The sequence below is a fragment of the Ambystoma mexicanum genome, chromosome 4q (assembly GCF_040938575.1).
Source record: "Ambystoma mexicanum isolate Mex_15411 chromosome 4q, UKY_AmexF1_1, whole genome shotgun sequence".
NCBI classification, from domain to species: domain Eukaryota; kingdom Metazoa; phylum Chordata; class Amphibia; order Caudata; family Ambystomatidae; genus Ambystoma; species Ambystoma mexicanum.
Genome location: NC_090928.1, coordinates 956,119,724 through 956,137,593, shown reverse-complemented (window position 1 = coordinate 956,137,593; position 17,870 = coordinate 956,119,724). Strand labels below are relative to the sequence as shown.

Below are 17,870 nucleotides of genomic sequence, written 5' to 3'. Positions count from 1 at the left end.
TAGGGTTTGGAAGGATGAGTTCTCCATCCTGCTTCTGATGCAGGGGCGCGTTGAAACCCAGTTACTTCACTGGATTGAGGTTTGATGGGAGTTCAAATAAGCTTGACTATTCAGGTAAGGCGCTGTAAGAGTTCTGTAGCAAGTTCAAAAGTTCAAGCTTAAAAATAATGTTCATTGTCTTATTGCAGCAAGCGCTAACGCTTATGTCTTTTTCCCCTTAGGGGCCGGGGTTCGGAATGCCAGAGATATGGCGCCGACCCGAAGTGAAACGTGCAGTTCCAGTAAATGACAGGTAAGTTCTGGATGAGCGTTCGGGTAATGTCTTTGCATTCGCTCATTCAATGTCTTTGTCTTTTTTCCCCATAGGGGCCTGGGTCCGGAATGCCAGGAAGCGGCAGGACCCGAAATGAAATGGGAATGACCCAACAGGTAAGTCTTAGAAGGAAACTGAGCTTTTCCTATTCCCTTCCTTCTCTCACCTTGTGTTCTTGTCTTTTTCTCTCTAGGCTCTGGGAAGTGGCTGCGGATCCGGATGATCGCTGCTGAAGATGGAGGTGCCCAGGAAAGGTGAGTGAAATGCAACGCTGCAGCGATCGAAGCGAAATGCTTTTAAAATGATGTCTTCCCTTTCAGGATTGTCAGAGTGATGTCTCCGTGATGCAGCTTTAGCAGGTAAGGTCTTCTTTCTCTCCAATTCTCTCTTAGCAGGTGACCCAGGATGCTGACAGGCATGGCTGAAGTCCAGATGCAGGAGCTGACACGGTGAGCGTCCAGCTGCGAGGAGTAGAACAACGCGAAGCGTGAGTTGCTGATCGGGCGTGGTTTAAATAGCTTTGGAAGAAGTTCCAGGTATGTATCCTTCCACCGATCAGGTATGTATCCTTCCCCGACCACACCCAGGGGAAAGTAGTCCCACAGGTAAAGTAGTTCCATTCAGGCCTCAAGAGGGCCTCGATGTAGCAGCATGGTCTGCATCAGGTAAGTGCACATTAAAACACTTGAACACTTGTCTAGCTTTATGAGCCTGGCGCCTAAGGCGCCAGGACAGGGGTCCAACATGAGCCTGGCGCCTAAGGTGCCAGGACTGTGTCCAAAGGGCCCCAGCTTGGGCCCGCTGGCACTTCCCTGGGGGGAATGATGCCTGCCTCTGGGGTTGCTGGGTCGGACCTGGCTCCTTAGAGGTAGGCATCATGACAGTACCCCCCCTCAAGGCCCCTCCCAAGGTTTTTCCCTCCGGGGGCCTTGGCTTGTTCGGAAATCTCCGATGGAACCTTTGTATTAATCGAGGTGCGTGAACATGGTTACTAGGCTCCCACGATCTCTCCTGAGGTCCATAACCCTTCCAGTCAACAAGATAGAAGAGTTTGGACTTTAACACCTTGGAGTCTAAAACGTCTTTAACTTCGAATTCTAATTCCCCATCATTTTGAACTGGGTCTGGAGGCTTGGACAGTCGGGTCCCTGGTTGTACTGGTTTCAAAAGTGATGCATGAAAAACTGGATGAATACGCATGTTAGACGGTAAATCCAGTTTAAAGGCCACGGTATTGATTATAGCCTTGATGGGATAAGGTCCTATGAATCTGGGATTGACGGTTCGCGGGCCCTTGAGGGGTAAATGTTTCGTTGCTAGCCATACCTGGTCTCCTACTTGGTAAGGAGGAGTTTTACTTCGGTCCAAATCAGTGTTTTCTTTATACTTTTTCTTGGCTTGCTGTAGATGAGTTGCAGCTTCTTTGAAGGCTCGGGTTACTGTGGAATGCAGATGATTTACTGCGGGCATTTCCAGGGTCAGAGGTGGATCTAGATCAGAGGTCCGAGGATGGTGACCATACAAAGTATAAAAAGGAGTTTGTCCGGTTCCAGAATGCACTGAATTGTTGTATGCATATTCTGCAATCTAAAGGATGTCTTTCCAATTTAACTCGGATTGGTGTAACATGCACCGAAGATATTGCTCGAGAGTCTGATTGGTTCTCTCGGTTTGTCCGTCGGTCTGGGGGTGGTGGCTGGTGGATAACGGCACATCTATTTGTGCTAGTTGGCAACACTTCTTCCAAAAATGGGAGATAAATTGACTTCCACGATCCAAGACTAATATGGAAGGGAAACCATGTATGCAAACTATATTCTCCAGAAATTCCTTGGCCAAGGTGGAAGCTGAAGGCAAACCTTTTAAAGGGATAAAGTGGGCCATTTTGGAGAATAGATCCACAATTACAAGGATAGTGTTGTAACCAGCACAAGGAGGCAGGTCTGTTATAAAGTCCATTGACAAGGTGTGCCATGGTGCCGGTGGAATATCCAAGGGTTGAAGTAGGCCGGCTGGCCTTTTCTTTTGACCCTTGTTTTGGGCGCAAATTCCGCAAGACAATACAAAAGACTTTATGTCTTTTCTCCAAGAAGGCCACCAGAAGTGGCGTTTGATTTTCCCCTCTGTTTTAGCGATACCAGGGTGTCCTTCCATTAATGATTCATGATGATGGGCAATAACAAGTTCTTGCAATTCTTTACTAGGCAGAAACAACCGCTCCTGGAAGTAGGGTAAGTCATCCTTAATGGTGTAATGAGGACCCTTTTGACTCCATTCCAGTAAGGCTGAAGAGTCTAGAAGTTGTTTTACTTCCGTTTGGATGTCCTCAATAGTTTGCAATGAAGTTAGGCCTAAGATTCTTTGTTCAGGTATGCTTGGCACAGGTTCTAAACTCGAATTGGGTTCTTCCATGCCTATCGGGGATAAGGCGTCCGCTTTACCATTCTTGCAGCAAGGGCGATAGGTAATTACAAAATCAAATTCCGCAAAGAATAGAGCCCATCGGAGTTGTCGTGAAGATTGAGCTTTGGCCGTCTTTAAATACTGTAAATTTCTGTGGTCCGTAATTACAGTGATGGTGTGTCTTGCCCCCGAGAAGGTAGTGACGCCAAGCCTTGAAGGCAAATTTAATAGCCAGTAACTCTTTGTCGGTAATTGCGTAGTTGATTTCAGGAGGAGAAAATTTCCTGGACCAAAAGGCCACAGGGTGTAGTTGGTTAGTTTCTGGGTCTCTTTGCGACATGACAGCTCCCATGGCCGAACTGGATGCGTCGGTTTCCACAATGTAAGGGAGATCTGGGTGCGGGTGCTTCAATATAGGTGCAGAGGTGAATTTGGTTTTCAGGTCCTGAAAGGCTTGTTCGGCCTCAAGAGTCCATTCAAAGCGTTTGTTTTTCTTTAGGAGAGCTGTGATGGGTTGGACTGTTTGGGAAAATTCCGGGATGAATCTTCGATAGAAATTGGCAAAGCTGAGCATGCTCTGAACTCCCTTCACCGAGCTAGAAGATGGCCATTTGAGGATGGCGTCCACCTTTCGCGAGTCCATTCGGACTCCTTGAGGTGTCAGGATGAATCCGAGAAACTCCACTTCTGTGGTATGAAAAACACATTTTTCGAGCTTTGCAAATAGTCTGTGCTGGCGCAATTTCTCAAGAACTGCCCTATCATGTTTTCCGTGATCGGATTCTGAAGAAGAGTACACCAGGATGTCGTCAATATAAACAACGACACAGACGTCGATAAGTTCCCGAAGAACATCATTCATAAAGTACTGAAAGGCGGCAGGTGCATTGCACAAACCGAAGGGCATCACCTGATATTCGAAGAGCCCAAATTTGGTGCGGAATGCAGTCTTCCATTCGTCGCCTTCTTTTATACGCACCAGGTGATAAGCTCCTCGGAGATCTAACTTGGTGTACACACAAGCGTCTTTCACCTGGTCGATAAGCTCAGGGATCAAGGGCAGAGGATAACGATTCTTAATCGTTATTTGATTTAGGGCGCGATAGTCTATACATGTTCTAAGGTCGCCCTCTTTTTTCGGCACAAAGAACAGAGCTGAGGAGACAGGAGACTTGGACGGGCGAATAAAACCATTGGCTAGGTACTGATCTAAATAGTGACGCATATGTAGGTTCTCAGGTTCCGTAAGAGCATAAATCCTACTACAAGGTAGTTGAGCATTGGGTACCAGATCGATTTGGCAATCATAAGACCGATGGGGAGGTAACGTGTTAGCCTGTTCTTTCTGAAAAACGTCTTGGAATTCTTGGTATTCTGACGGTAGCTGTACAGGGGTGGAAGTTGCTGAGGCTAGACCCATAACTGAATTTCTTGGGTAACAAGTTGGTTCACAATCAGGAAAACTTATCTTCTTTGCTCGCCAGTCAATTCTGGGATTATGTGTTTCTAACCAAGGAATTCCAAGAATTACTTGAAATTGTGGGGCCTTGATCACATCAAACACGATTGCTTCCCGATGTCCATCCTGACCCACCAGTGTCATTTCAACAGTGGAATGCGTTACAGGCCCTGAGGCTATTTCGGTTCCATCTACTGTAGTAATGACATCTTGGGTTACTTTCGGGCGGAGAGGGAGCTTAATCCTGGAAGCCAATTTACGGTCTATGTAATTTCCAATAGCTCCACTGTCGATGTATGCTTTTATAGCATGCAACAGCTGAGGCTGTTTTGGGTCCACAAGCACCATTGGCATGACAAAATGCGAGGTCAAAGAGTTTGTTTTCAAGCTCTGCAAGCGGACCCCTACGCTTGTCGGGCTAGGTCGTTTCCCGAATCAGGTGTTAAAAAATCGTTATCAGTGGCTCCAACCACCTTCTTAGGTGGTTTAACTGGACAATTTCGAAGAAAGTGACCGGAAGTCCCGCAATACAGACAAAGTTGCATTTGCCGCCTTTTCTCTCGTTCCTTCTGCGTTAATGGTCCTTTAACACCGCCGATTTGTATAGGTTCGTATACGTCGGTACTCTTGGAGTTAGCGTGGGTTTTGATCGGTACTCGGGTTTCGTGCTTGAGCCGATCTGCTTTTCTATTTTGAAGTCTGTGATCAAGTTGAACCACCAAGTCTATGTAGTCTGCGCAGACCTGGGGTGGATCTACTATCTGAGCTAGAACATCCTTAAGCTCTCCGCGCAGGCCTCGATGAAACAATGTGATCCTTTTGTTTTCTGGCCATCCAGTTTCCACAACCAGACTATTAAAGGTGGCAACGTAGGACAGGAGATCCTGATTACCTTGTCGTAAGGATAGCAGTTCGTTATCAAGGGCCTGTCCTTGAGAGTGTCGAGCAAACAATCTTTCCATGCTGGCCTGGAAACCCTGAAAATTCTGGAGAATGGGATCATCCTGATTTACCAATCGAATAGACCAATCGGCAGCACTGCCACTGAGGTAAGAAAGTATAAAGGCTACCTTGGCCTGGTCGTTAGGGAAGGCCCCGGGTCTGCATAGAAAGTGTAAACGACATTGGTTCATAAAGACGGCATATTTCTTGGGATCCCCCGCAAAATGTTCAGGCGGGGCCAAAGGCATGTGTCCAGGTAGATTGATTTGTACCGGGTTATTCAAACCCATTGATGTGGAAGTACCTCTGGAATTAGGTAAAGGAGTATGCCCTGCCTGGGCCTGCAATAACCTTTTGGCCAAGTCATCTGTTCTTTCCTTGGATAGGATCAGTTCTCTTTTGAGAGCATTAGTCTCCTGGCGGGCTGAGTGCACTTCTGCCTGTAATTCCCCCAAAAGCTGGGCCAGCTGATCTGTCTCGGAAGTCTCCATAGCGCCCGAGTGGGAAATTGTGGGTAGGCTTCGCGTTCTGTCACGCTCACCTGATTCCCACGGAGGCGCAGGTCTGGCTTCGAGATCTGATGCTTCTTCTATGGTGAAGCGCAGGGCTCTGAAGATGGACTCTCTGGCTCGCAGGAATATTCCCCTGTGCGTGAAAAGGGAGTATTACCCACTGATGGAATAATGCTCAAGCCTCCCACTCCCTTCCAACCCTCCACGATACCCTTCCTCGATTCCCCGTGAAGTCTCACCTTAGGGTTTGGAAGGATGAGTTCTCCATCCTGCTTCTGATGCAGGGGCGCGTTGAAACCCAGTTACTTCACTGGATTGAGGTTTGATGGGAGTTCAAATAAGCTTGACTATTCAGGTAAGGCGCTGTAAGAGTTCTGTAGCAAGTTCAAAAGTTCAAGCTTAAAAATAATGTTCATTGTCTTATTGCAGCAAGCGCTAACGCTTATGTCTTTTTCCCCTTAGGGGCCGGGGTTCGGAATGCCAGAGATATGGCGCCGACCCGAAGTGAAACGTGCAGTTCCAGTAAATGACAGGTAAGTTCTGGATGAGCGTTCGGGTAATGTCTTTGCATTCGCTCATTCAATGTCTTTGTCTTTTTTCCCCATAGGGGCCTGGGTCCGGAATGCCAGGAAGCGGCAGGACCCGAAATGAAATGGGAATGACCCAACAGGTAAGTCTTAGAAGGAAACTGAGCTTTTCCTATTCCCTTCCTTCTCTCACCTTGTGTTCTTGTCTTTTTCTCTCTAGGCTCTGGGAAGTGGCTGCGGATCCGGATGATCGCTGCTGAAGATGGAGGTGCCCAGGAAAGGTGAGTGAAATGCAACGCTGCAGCGATCGAAGCGAAATGCTTTTAAAATGATGTCTTCCCTTTCAGGATTGTCAGAGTGATGTCTCCGTGATGCAGCTTTAGCAGGTAAGGTCTTCTTTCTCTCCAATTCTCTCTTAGCAGGTGACCCAGGATGCTGACAGGCATGGCTGAAGTCCAGATGCAGGAGCTGACACGGTGAGCGTCCAGCTGCGAGGAGTAGAACAACGCGAAGCGTGAGTTGCTGATCGGGCGTGGTTTAAATAGCTTTGGAAGAAGTTCCAGGTATGTATCCTTCCACCGATCAGGTATGTATCCTTCCCCGACCACACCCAGGGGAAAGTAGTCCCACAGGTAAAGTAGTTCCATTTAGGCCTCAAGAGGGCCTGGATGTAGCAGCATGGTCTGCATCAGGTAAGTGCACATTAAAACACTTGAACACTTGTCTAGCTTTATGAGCCTGGCGCCTAAGGCGCCAGGACAGGGGTCCAACATGAGCCTGGCACCTAAGGCGCCAGGACTGTGTCCAAAGGGCCCCAGCTTGGGCCTGCTGGCACTTCCCTGGGGGAATGATGCCTGCCTCTGGGGTTGCTGGGTCGGACCTGGCTCCTTAGAGGTAGGCATCATGACACCCTCTCTCTTAAAAACGTCTTCCAAGAATGCAATAATATCTTTGGAACAAAAATTCTGTACCCATGCAATCTCCGCCCATCTAGATAGCATATCTATCAACACAATACTGAATCGTAAAGTCCCTTGAACCCTCACAGGTCCCACAATGTCTAAACCTACAAGCTCCCAAGGTACAGCCAGAATAGACATTATTGTCATGAGCTCAACTATTGTGATACAACCCTTTGCAGAATCTTCACAACTGTAACAATCTCTTATTAATCTCTCTAGCTGCAAGTCCATTTCAGGCCACCAATAATCTTGCCTTATAAGTTGTTTAGTCTCTGTCATTCCTTGGTGTCCCTCTTGTGCTATCTCTACAATGTTATTTCTAAATTATGCCTTTGTTTATTAGCAACTCATCAAAGACATGTCGAACTGCATCTGGCATGGTCCCTTTCCTAATTTCACTGCTTTTAATGCCCCGTTCCAGACATTTCTTCTCGTTTCTGAGTACTTCATCTGCCAACATTGCTTCTTCCCACTCTCTCTCTGACATAATTACTTGTTTAACACTCAAAATGTGATCCCCTTTCATTCTCATCATCATTGTCCCCTTCAACAACGTTGGTCAACTGTGATAAACAATCAGCTGTTTTATTCCTTACTCCAGGTACATATTCTATTTCTCAGTTGTACTCTTGCATACTAGCAAGACACCTTGTCTAAACATTTCATCATCAAAATGTCTCTCAACAGTTTGTGATCTGACCTGACTATGAATCTCAAACCCCAAAGAAAGGGACGGAACTTATCAATCGCCCACTTAATTGCTAGAAGCTCTTTCTCTATGGTGGAATAATTGTGTTATGCCTTCCTTAAAACTCAAGATGCGAAAGCAATGGGAAACTCTTTCCCTTCATCTACCTGTGACAACACTGCCCCAGACCATGATGATTGCTCACATCTATTGTGAGTGTACTTTTCCTATTAGGGCCAAAACTTTTCAAAGTAGGTGCATTGTTTAAGGCTACCTTTTATTTCTCAAATTCATGTTCACATCCATCATCCCACTGAAATATCACTCCTTTCTTTACAAGTTTCCTCATATGAAAGGTTGTATCAGCTAATTCAGGAATACACTTGGCATAGTGCTCAGCCATTGCTAGAAAGTATATTAATTTGTCCTTGTTATTTGGGCTGGGAAAATTTAAAATGGTGTTCACTAGATCTTTCTTCGGCCTAATACCTTGTTGATATATGTCATGTCCTAAGTATTGTATGTTGGACCTATTAAACTTACATTTGTCTTGAATGAGCATTAGACCAGCTTCTTTGAAGATGCCTCGCAGTCCACAAAGTCTAAAATTGTGTTCTTGCTCTGTTCTGCCATGTGCTAACACATCATCTTGGAAACACAATACTCCTTCCATGTGATGAAACATTTTGTACATTATACGTTGAACTACGGCTGCTGCCGAAAGAAAACCAAAAGGCATGTGAATCAGTCTTTCAGGGGTAATAAAGGCAGTTACATTCCTAGAAAGCAGATGAAATACAATTTGGTGGTATGCAGATTTTAAATCCAAAGTGCACATCACCCCTGCACCATTAATTGTGCCCAGCATTTCTGTTATATTAGGCAAGGGATGTCTTTCTGGTATATCACATTGGTTCACAAATATCAAATCAATACACAATCTAAGTTTCCCATTGGGTTTGTGAAAAATGACTAACGGTGAGACCCACTCAGGGGACTCAAACATTTCTATCACACCTTGTGCTCCATTTTCTCCAGTTCCTCCTTCACAGTAGCCCTAATAGCTAAAGGTATTGGTCTCACTTTTTGCACAACTGGAGCAGCATTGGTTTTCATGCAAATCTTATGCCTAAACATTTTTAAATTGTCTCATTTATCTCGAAAAACGGAGTGTTGATCAAATCGCTCTGGTGATTTGACACAATCTATAGCGTCAACTGCCTCCTCAGCATTGGGATTCAGTTACATTTGTAGTCTTTTTTGATGCAACCAACTCAGTAGCGGATATGTTCCCTTGCTGGAAATATATATTTTTCCTTTTGCTGATCTGTCCTTAAATCACATGGTAGACCAAAACCAACCTTCTGAGTCGATGTGTTTGCTGCCATAAGCTACAGATTTGACATCTACTTCATTCAGCACAATATCGTTCCCCATCTTTGCTTCAAAAATGGATATGGGTAGCAAGGTGTACTTGACTCCAGAGTCGATTACCATGTTCCTTTTTGCACTGCCGATTTCTATCACTGACATGGGTTTCTCAACGTAGGAGTCTTAATCTTCCACATTGTTTATTTCACAGTCGATCACAGAGGTACATTCTTCTAGCTCTTCTCACAACTCATCAACACAGTCAATATTCTCCATCTTTGTTTTACAACAGTTAGTGAAGTGACCCTTGTTGTTGCACCTCTTGCACAGTGCCCTGATACCTGGACATTTGTCACTACTAGCTAGGTGATAAAGGCTGTCACAACAAAAACATCTTCTTCTTTCGCTCTCGTCTTTCCTCTCTTTGAATCTTACTCCTCTTTTCTTTGTCATATTTTCCTCTTCTTGTACCTTGTCTCTTCCTAGTGAAATCCTTGTCTTATACTGCTAGAACATTTGCCACCTGTCAGGTTTCCTCTTTCTTTATTTCAGTTTCAGTCCTTTTTTCCAACTCCTTTACACACTTGTTGGTGTGTTCAACCTCTTTAGCTGCTTTGAGCACTACATCAATGGATGGATTGCTTTTTGACCATAAAGCTTCTCTACTTTTCCGTCGTTGCATTCTAACATAAACAGGTCTCGTAACCTTTCATTGAGTGTGCTGCCGAATTCACACGATCAGCTAAATGCCTTAGAGCTGTAATGTATTGCTCTATGGTCTCCCTGATCTCTTGTTTTCTTTTTCCAAAGTGGTATCTCTCAAGTATAATGCTGACAGATTTGTCATAGTGCTTGTCCAACATTTTAATGCGATTTTCATTTTCTGTGAGGTTTTCTGATTCTTCATAGAAGAGGGTTGGAAGATTTTCAAAATGTTATTGACCGTAATTGCCTAGACAGTGCATGAGTTGGCATGTTTTTCACACACTTGCAAAGTTCAATCCATGGGCTGCGAAGACATGATCAAAATGTTTTTTCCAACATTTCCAGGGTACACTGGGTTCACCTCTTGTTTCTAGAAAGTAGTTCAGCTGAGGTATTCCTTCCATGGTGATAGTTTTCAACTGTCTTTCTTGGGCTGCTGAATTATTGTTTGCAGTGCTGTGTTACTGGTTTCTATCTGGTGTGCCCACGGTTACCAGTGTTGTCAGGTATTCCTTATGGAGTTTGCCATTTATTGATTCTTTCTGATGTGGCTGACTTCTGGTTATACCCTACTGGTGGTTTGTTTCCCAACAGAAGTGCCTTGTCAGTTGTTAAGGCATTTTCAGGGCCTTTCAGTTTCTTAATGTTGTTGTTTAGTGTATATAATGTACATGTTTTCCTGCCCGTGTTTACTTTTCACTTGTATTTTCCTTGTTAATTAGTGTACATAATGAACATGCTTTCCTGCTTGTGTTTACTTCCGTGAGTATTTTCCCTGTTAATGTAATATAGTGGGAGCTGATCAATGCACACTTGTAAGCATTATAGTTTTCTCCGTTCCCCTCCTTTTTTATATGTAAAAAGTGTACTTTTAGTCCTTCTTATGGCCCACCATTGCCTGCAATGCGCGGATGACTTCTTATTGTTTATGATTATCAGCGATGCGCAGCGTTGACAACGGTTTCCAAGGCAACCAAAATGGCGGCACATACAGTGACGTCGTAAGGTACTTTACTCAGTGGGGAAGAGGTGTGGTATGCTCGCGGATTTCTGGGTTGGTCATGCGCACTTTGCACAGAGTTGACGTTGCGGTGATCTCACGCCTGTGCCTAATTTCGGAGTTTGCCACTTTCGTTTGAGGGAGAATTTGACACTTTCATTCAGGGAAGGAAGAAGGATGTACCACTGTGTCTGAGAGGCAGACAGTGCAGAGCGTTCTGCTGGGGAGGGGTTTGCTTGCACCACACTCACTTCAACGGGCTGGAGAGGGTCCTCGCTACTGGTAATTGTTCCCTCCGCCTCCATCTTCACTCATGGTTGATTTGCTCCCTTTGTGGCCTTGCAGATTTCCTCTTCTTTTGTCTGCATCGCGTTGCGGAGCTGCCTTTCACTTGTTGACGGTCGGCAGGGTTCAAGAATGAACGGCTACTCGGTGGGCTGCTGTTCGGTAGCCTCGTCAACACTAAAATGATGTAGGATACAGCTTTGGAGGTAAATTGTTTATTGCATTTTATCCAAGAGCCCACAGGCTCCGCAATGCAATCCTTTCAACTGTCTTTCACATCTACATCTTTTCTCCCTGTATTCCATACTCCACATCCCACAATGCACGCTTACCTCAGCATGGAATGTGATGTGTGGAGCATAAAATAATACAGATTCCTTCCACATTGTGGAGTGTGGGTAGAGATCGGCAGTTTTGATTGGCTGATCACCATCTGTAAATTAATTCTGTAAACCTGCATCTTGTTTCAAATGTTTTTATGTATGCCATCATGCTGTCAGTATTATGTTCTCTGGGTACAGGACAGAATGCGGGCATTGCTCAACAGTTTGATCTCAGATGATGAAAATCTTCTCGTAGGGTCAATCACTGAGTTCTGTATATGAAGGGGTTGTAAGTGATTAATGCCTTCCATAGTTTGGTGCTTCCTAAACATCATGCTCTTTTTGCTTTGTCTATCTGCAGTCCTTATATTAATAGATACCTAAACATTGGCTGATTAATGAAGTGGTAAGGTGAAAGGCAAGGGATATAAAATCTAAGCATGTACTCTTTTAGTTTGGCAGATGTAACTTTCACCATCTTGGTTGTCCTCCATTTTATTTTTGGCATGCACTGCACCAGGTGTGACATCTCAAGGTCATTTCTACTGTCCTTTTTAAATTTTAGTTCCATTTGCAGTCACGCGTCAAGAAGCTGCATCATTTGAATGTTGGCTTTAATAGAAGCAAACAACAGGACCATAGAAGAGTTTTTCAGCAATATATACCATTAAGCAGAACATAAGTTATAAGATGTATCACAAGGGGGCTTGATCCTAATCTATAGTCTCCAAAGATATATGTTAAGCTTTTTATTGGATTATACATTTTAAATTATAAAATGGCAATTACTGATTTTCTCCTGGATGAAGAAAACATATTTAGGATTTTTGGTTTGTTCTTGACATTGTAGTAGCTTCTGGCTTGAATGCCAGATCCCAGGAAAGGATGAAGATATGAAATCCCAAATACCCTTTCAAGGAGATGAAGCATAACAAGAAAACGCCATCCCGCTAAGGCTATAGATCTGGATCCAAAAGGATGACTCAAACAGATAATTCCACTATTGGTCAGAACATGTATTTATCCTACAAAGGTTCAACTTCCACCATCCTCAGTTAGCATACAATGGGCCTGATTACGAGTTTGGAGGCAGCCATGGAGCTATTAGCTCCTTGGCTGCCTCCAAAATCGTTCCGACTCCGGTCTGGTGGATGGAGCAATTACCGGTCCATTCCGAGGTCGCAGGGACCGGTAATTCCCCATTCACCAGAGCCATTCCCCATTCCCATTTGAGCCCCCATAGGGCTCAATGGGAAGGCGGAAGGCGGCAATAACGGTACCGCAAATTGCAGTACCGTTATTGACCCCTGTATCCCTTTGCGGTGCCCGTCCTTAATGCCTGGTAAAACCAGGTGTTAAGGAAGGACCCGCAAAGGGAACTCGTAGTAGGGCGGTAAGGGATTACCGACACCAGTGCCCTTACCAGTAATCCCTTACCGCCCACCTCGTAATGACCCCCAATGTCTTTTTTCAGTGACTTCTCAATTCACTGCAGTCACATTGCTGTATTTCACAAAAAGCATGATCAACCAAGGATCCAGTTGGAATGTAGAATGAATGCAATCTTCATAACAGATCAGGTGTGTTAGAATAGCGGGTGCTGTCACTGCTGTTTAGTTTGCTTGTACTGTGTTAACCTAGAGTAGAGCAGTGTATAGATTCACAAGAAAACAAGAAGTTGATACCTTAATTAGGTTAACAATGTCATTTATTTGCTTATTTCCGAGCGTTCATGGTCTTCACCACTTCCTGAAATAGGAATTAAATGAACCTTTTTGAATTACATGACAGCATTACTGCTTAAATGGACCCTCCTTGGATTCCCTTTTCTTTCTCTATGCTTGTCTGTGCACCTGATTTGTAGTTTGCGCAGAGAGGCACTCACTAGATCTTGAATCACCCACACATTGCAGTATTCAAGGTTTAAAAGGTGCACTGTCCTAAGTGGGGCAGGGCTCAGAGGAACTGAAGAAAAGGGAAAGAAAGAAGATTAATGAAAAGAAAAACACACATCCCATCCCGGTATGGTGCTCACAGGAAGGCAGGAGGAGATGGAATAGTGTCAGTCATGATAGGTGCAGTCCAGTAGAAACTCATTAAGTCAGGCCAGTCCCCTTTCACAAGCATCTACATAACAGGCTTCTGCCTCTAAAAGATAGGTAGGTTTGTGTCAAATACTATATTGGGATTGTGTTAAATCACATTCATGAGGAAAGGGCAGGGTTTGACTTAACACACTGGACCTCACAAGTCCTTTGGAAGCTTTTTGGCAGGTGGATTTGGAGGGCTGATAGGGCTGAATTAGAGAGAATCTGGAAACAAGCCATTTCCTTAGAGAATCTAGTTGGGCTAGTGCTGCCAGTTGGATGCCTATGAACAGCTTTGGAAAAACTGATAAAAGTATCAGCTCTGAACGTTGTGATCCCTGCATCTCTATGCGTGGAGAAAGTGACAGTCTGTTAGTTGGAATAGTGACTCATGAAACCACAATGTCTATTCAAACCCCCCATCAGTGAAATGAGAATGTGCATGCATTTGAATTCACATCTTCCCTGCTTTGTTTGTCCTGGAATTACAAGGTGTGCTTAGCTTCCAGAAAATGCTCACCTTCTGGGCTATGCTTTGTGCATCACGTGATACTCTGATGGTTGAGGTTTGTGTGTTTCTGTAGAGGCTGATTAGTTTCCCCTACATAGTTATGAATTTCATGTGCAAGTATACAATGTTTTTCAATGCACATGGAAAATGCCCCATAATTGTGTAGTCCTGCCCCGTGTGGGGTATCTTGACTGTATCCAGAATGTTGACACATGGGCAGATTAGGCATCCTTTGCTTCTGCATTGCATGCTTCCTTGCTTTGTGCTATTTGTATTTAGTTTGCTTCTTACCATCATTCCCTTCATCTATATATATCAAGTGCAATAGTTGTAGGATTACTGATCAAGAATTCAGTTATAACATTAAGTGTTTCCTTCCACATACACAATAAAGGTTGTGAATACGCTGTAGTTTACACACTGACATTTAAATAATATGAAGAAGGTCATCAATGCTTCATTTCATTATATTATTTTGCAATAAAAGTACTAATGTTGTGGCCTATATTCAGGCCAACTATTGGGCTCCGAGTTCTGATTTTATAAATGGCTTCCCTGTTATGAACTTGCAAAAGTCTGTCCAATTCCAAATGCGTAGCTTTGGCACATTCTTTTCCCATTATTTTAATTTGTTTAATGTTGCCATTTGCCTGGAAATGCATGACCATAACATGTGTATTAGTATGTGTCCTTGTGACTCTGAAATGTTATAAATCATATTTGTGTTTCCATTGTAAAGCTTTTGACAGATAGCAATCACTCTTTAGATGCCTTATTTACTCACACAGTCTATATGGGTTGCAATGCTTTGTTGTTCTGATTTGATCTCTTTGGCTGTGCCAAATTTGGTCATTTTGCTTGCTGAAAATGTGCACATTCTGTGTGCTTCACTTAAATGAGCTAACACATGGTGCCAATGGTGGGAATATCAGTGCTCTTAACTGAACATAGGTGAAGACCTCCAGAAAAATCACCATGGACCCCACAGACCAAAAGAGAACAGGATCTACATCCATGGTCACATGGATACTCTAAGTAAGAGAGAAGCTGGTATTCTGTATGCTGCTGCTGAAGTGGAAAGTGTAATTCAAAATGGCAGTCAGGGTCTTTATCTCTTCCTACCTACCCGGTTGGCATCAAACCAACAATGTGCCATGCCCAGGAATGTGTGCTAAGTATCTCAGCAGTCTTCCAAGAACCAGGAATTTAAACAGACTATGATTAACCCAATGAAAAAAAATTAGGTATTAAGAGAGGAAAAGTATTTTGGCTTTAAAAGTTCAGGAAGAGAGTCATAGAGGTAGTTCAAGTTTTGGGATTGACTGGAGAAGATGTTGGAACTGCTAACCCTTCCTGAGAGACTGAAGAAAAACTGTACAGTGCCAAGGAAACCGCTAAGTCTTACAACTGCAAAAGATTTTGTAAGGAATTCCTTGATCCTGCTGGGGTCACACACCTATCCTTAATCCTGAGATGCCTGAAGAGGTCTCTGAGGATGCTCGAGTCTCACAACTATCCTCCCTCTTGTGACCGCTAAAGTTGCACACTCAGATTGCATTCTAAAAGAGGAAAAAAAGCCATTGGGAATGGTGGAGTCTTACTCCAACCCTACATCCTGAGAGGCAAGCTTACTACTGAATAGTTGTAAAAGCATACACCTTGTAAAAGGGGAAAACAAACCAAAGAAAGCCAAAACGTCTACTGAACCACCCACCTCCTATACAGGGAGGAGAGGGGGCATATTCCAAACGGACAAGAAAGACAGAGAATCACCATTACACAGTTGATTACTTCAAAATTCTTTTTTGTAAACTTCAATATTCATCTCTTATGTGTTGATCTGCCCCCCCACAACAGCCAGAAGAATGTTTCATAACTCACTAAAGTGAAGATCTTGGTTTTATACCTGAGGATGCTGCTGAGGAGAAGGAAGAGGAAGGAGAAGGTTTGATTCTATGAATATTGCCCACAGGCCACTTTTGATGTGGCTTCTGGTGTCCTGTTTGGGTGCTGCTGGCAATTTTCTACCATTCCTCTGCACCACCCAACCTCCCTCATGTGTGGGAGACATTCCCACAGCTGCTGCCTGTCGACCCGTCAGTACCCATCCACACCTTCTCCTTTCAGTTGGGTGGGGGGCACACGAGCAGCGTCCGATCTCCTGCTTGACTCCATTCTTTCACCACTTGCAACCTGCGACCCTCGTCCATGTCTCCATGCCCTCCCCCAGATGGAACCCCGCCATGCCCAGCCCACTCCTTGACTGTCAATGCTCTGGATGCCTGTCTTTCCCGATTCTTGCTCGAAAAATACATGCAACAATTCCCAACAGCCGCAGTTCATAAAACACGCACTGTCGGGAATTGTCCAATGCCAAAAATGGGCACTCGCAAGGATTTTACAGAAGCAGAACAGCCATTCTAGAAAACTAACATTTCTATAAATCCACTAAAGAACACAAATCAAATTGGCCTTTTGTATTGCATGTCATCCCGGAGTCCAGCGGCGAAGCGCAGGCTGCTCAGTGTTGTCTTGCTTCCAATTCCAGCACTTTGCCTCTGAGTTATCCTCCCTGAAATTGACCAATTTGATCTTTTGTACATTGCATTATAATGTGTATTGCACACACCTTTGCATAAACGCAACTGTGCCTTTGTATGCACTGGGTGAACATGTGCACTCAGTTGTAAATGTAGCATGTTGATGAATATGCTTCAGCCAGCCATGTTCTATGATGCAGGTTATTGGGGGCCCGTCGTGGTGTTCGACTGCTTACACCAGCTCTTTAGGGCATTTTCTAAGCATCTCAGATCTCTGACAGCGACCATTGCCCACACATATTGGGGACTGCATGTCACCAGCAATGTGTGTTGTGGATTGCACGTGGCACAGTTTTCCCAGTGGCCATTTACCTCTTTGTGATAAACAAATCTGTTTAGCTCAAATTCTTTACTTTGTGAAGGTGCCTGCATGTTCACATGGGATACGTAGGAGCTTTTTGCTCTACTCTGTGAAAGGTTCATAATTAAATATCCCATAATACGTCAGTGAGTTTAACCTGGTCACCGAGGAAGTTTTGACTATTACGGCCTTGATACCTCTTTAGATTGCCATTAAGGGCGGGTATTGTACATTCCTTCCCCAGGACACAGCTACTTCTGTTTGGTCATGGTCACATGAAGTCCTCTCTGTGGAAGCCAGTCACTGCTTCTGGGATAGGGGTGTTGTTCTCACCATGCTCCCCAAGACATACACTCTCTTGGAATGATGCGAAGCGTATGAAATACTAAACATGATTGGCACTGTCTGCCGAATTATGCAAATATGAATGGCTTCTCTGTCACAGCGCATTCGTTTCAATTATTAAGGACAGCCATACATGCATACAATTTTACGGACTTTACAGGACTAATAGGATTTTATTCTCTGGCATTGGAAGGCTATTTTGGTTTTGGATTAATATCTAAACAGTCAATAGAGTAATGATTTCCTACGTGAGAGGGCAGATTGCCGAGCATGCCCTCGCGAATAACTATTAGAACTTAAGGAAGTCTTTCATATATCAGTGTTTATCATCTTAATGCTACTTTACCAATGTTAATTCTACATGCCTTAGCTATCTGCCAGATTCGAGCATCGGATGGGGTGCAGCCTGCATAGTTGTATTGGCAGGCACTACCGTCGTTGTCATAGAAGGGAGTGTTCTGAAAGATGCCCCCATTATGGTGTTCACTTTCCAATAATGTGCACGTCACCTCTATCTCATTTAGAATTCTGCTGTC

General features: G+C 44.2%; 1 long non-coding RNA gene across 1 annotated transcript in view; it reads left to right on the top strand.

The window, feature by feature from the left end:
• Positions 1-10,967: 10,967 nt before the first annotated feature.
• The window catches only part of LOC138468094 (uncharacterized), a 438,792-nt gene continuing 431,889 nt past the window's right edge, over positions 10,968-17,870 (top strand). The window contains exon 1 of the long non-coding RNA XR_011268197.1: positions 10,968-11,373. This is a non-coding gene — a long non-coding RNA (uncharacterized lncRNA). The remainder of the gene's footprint in view (positions 11,374-17,870) is intronic.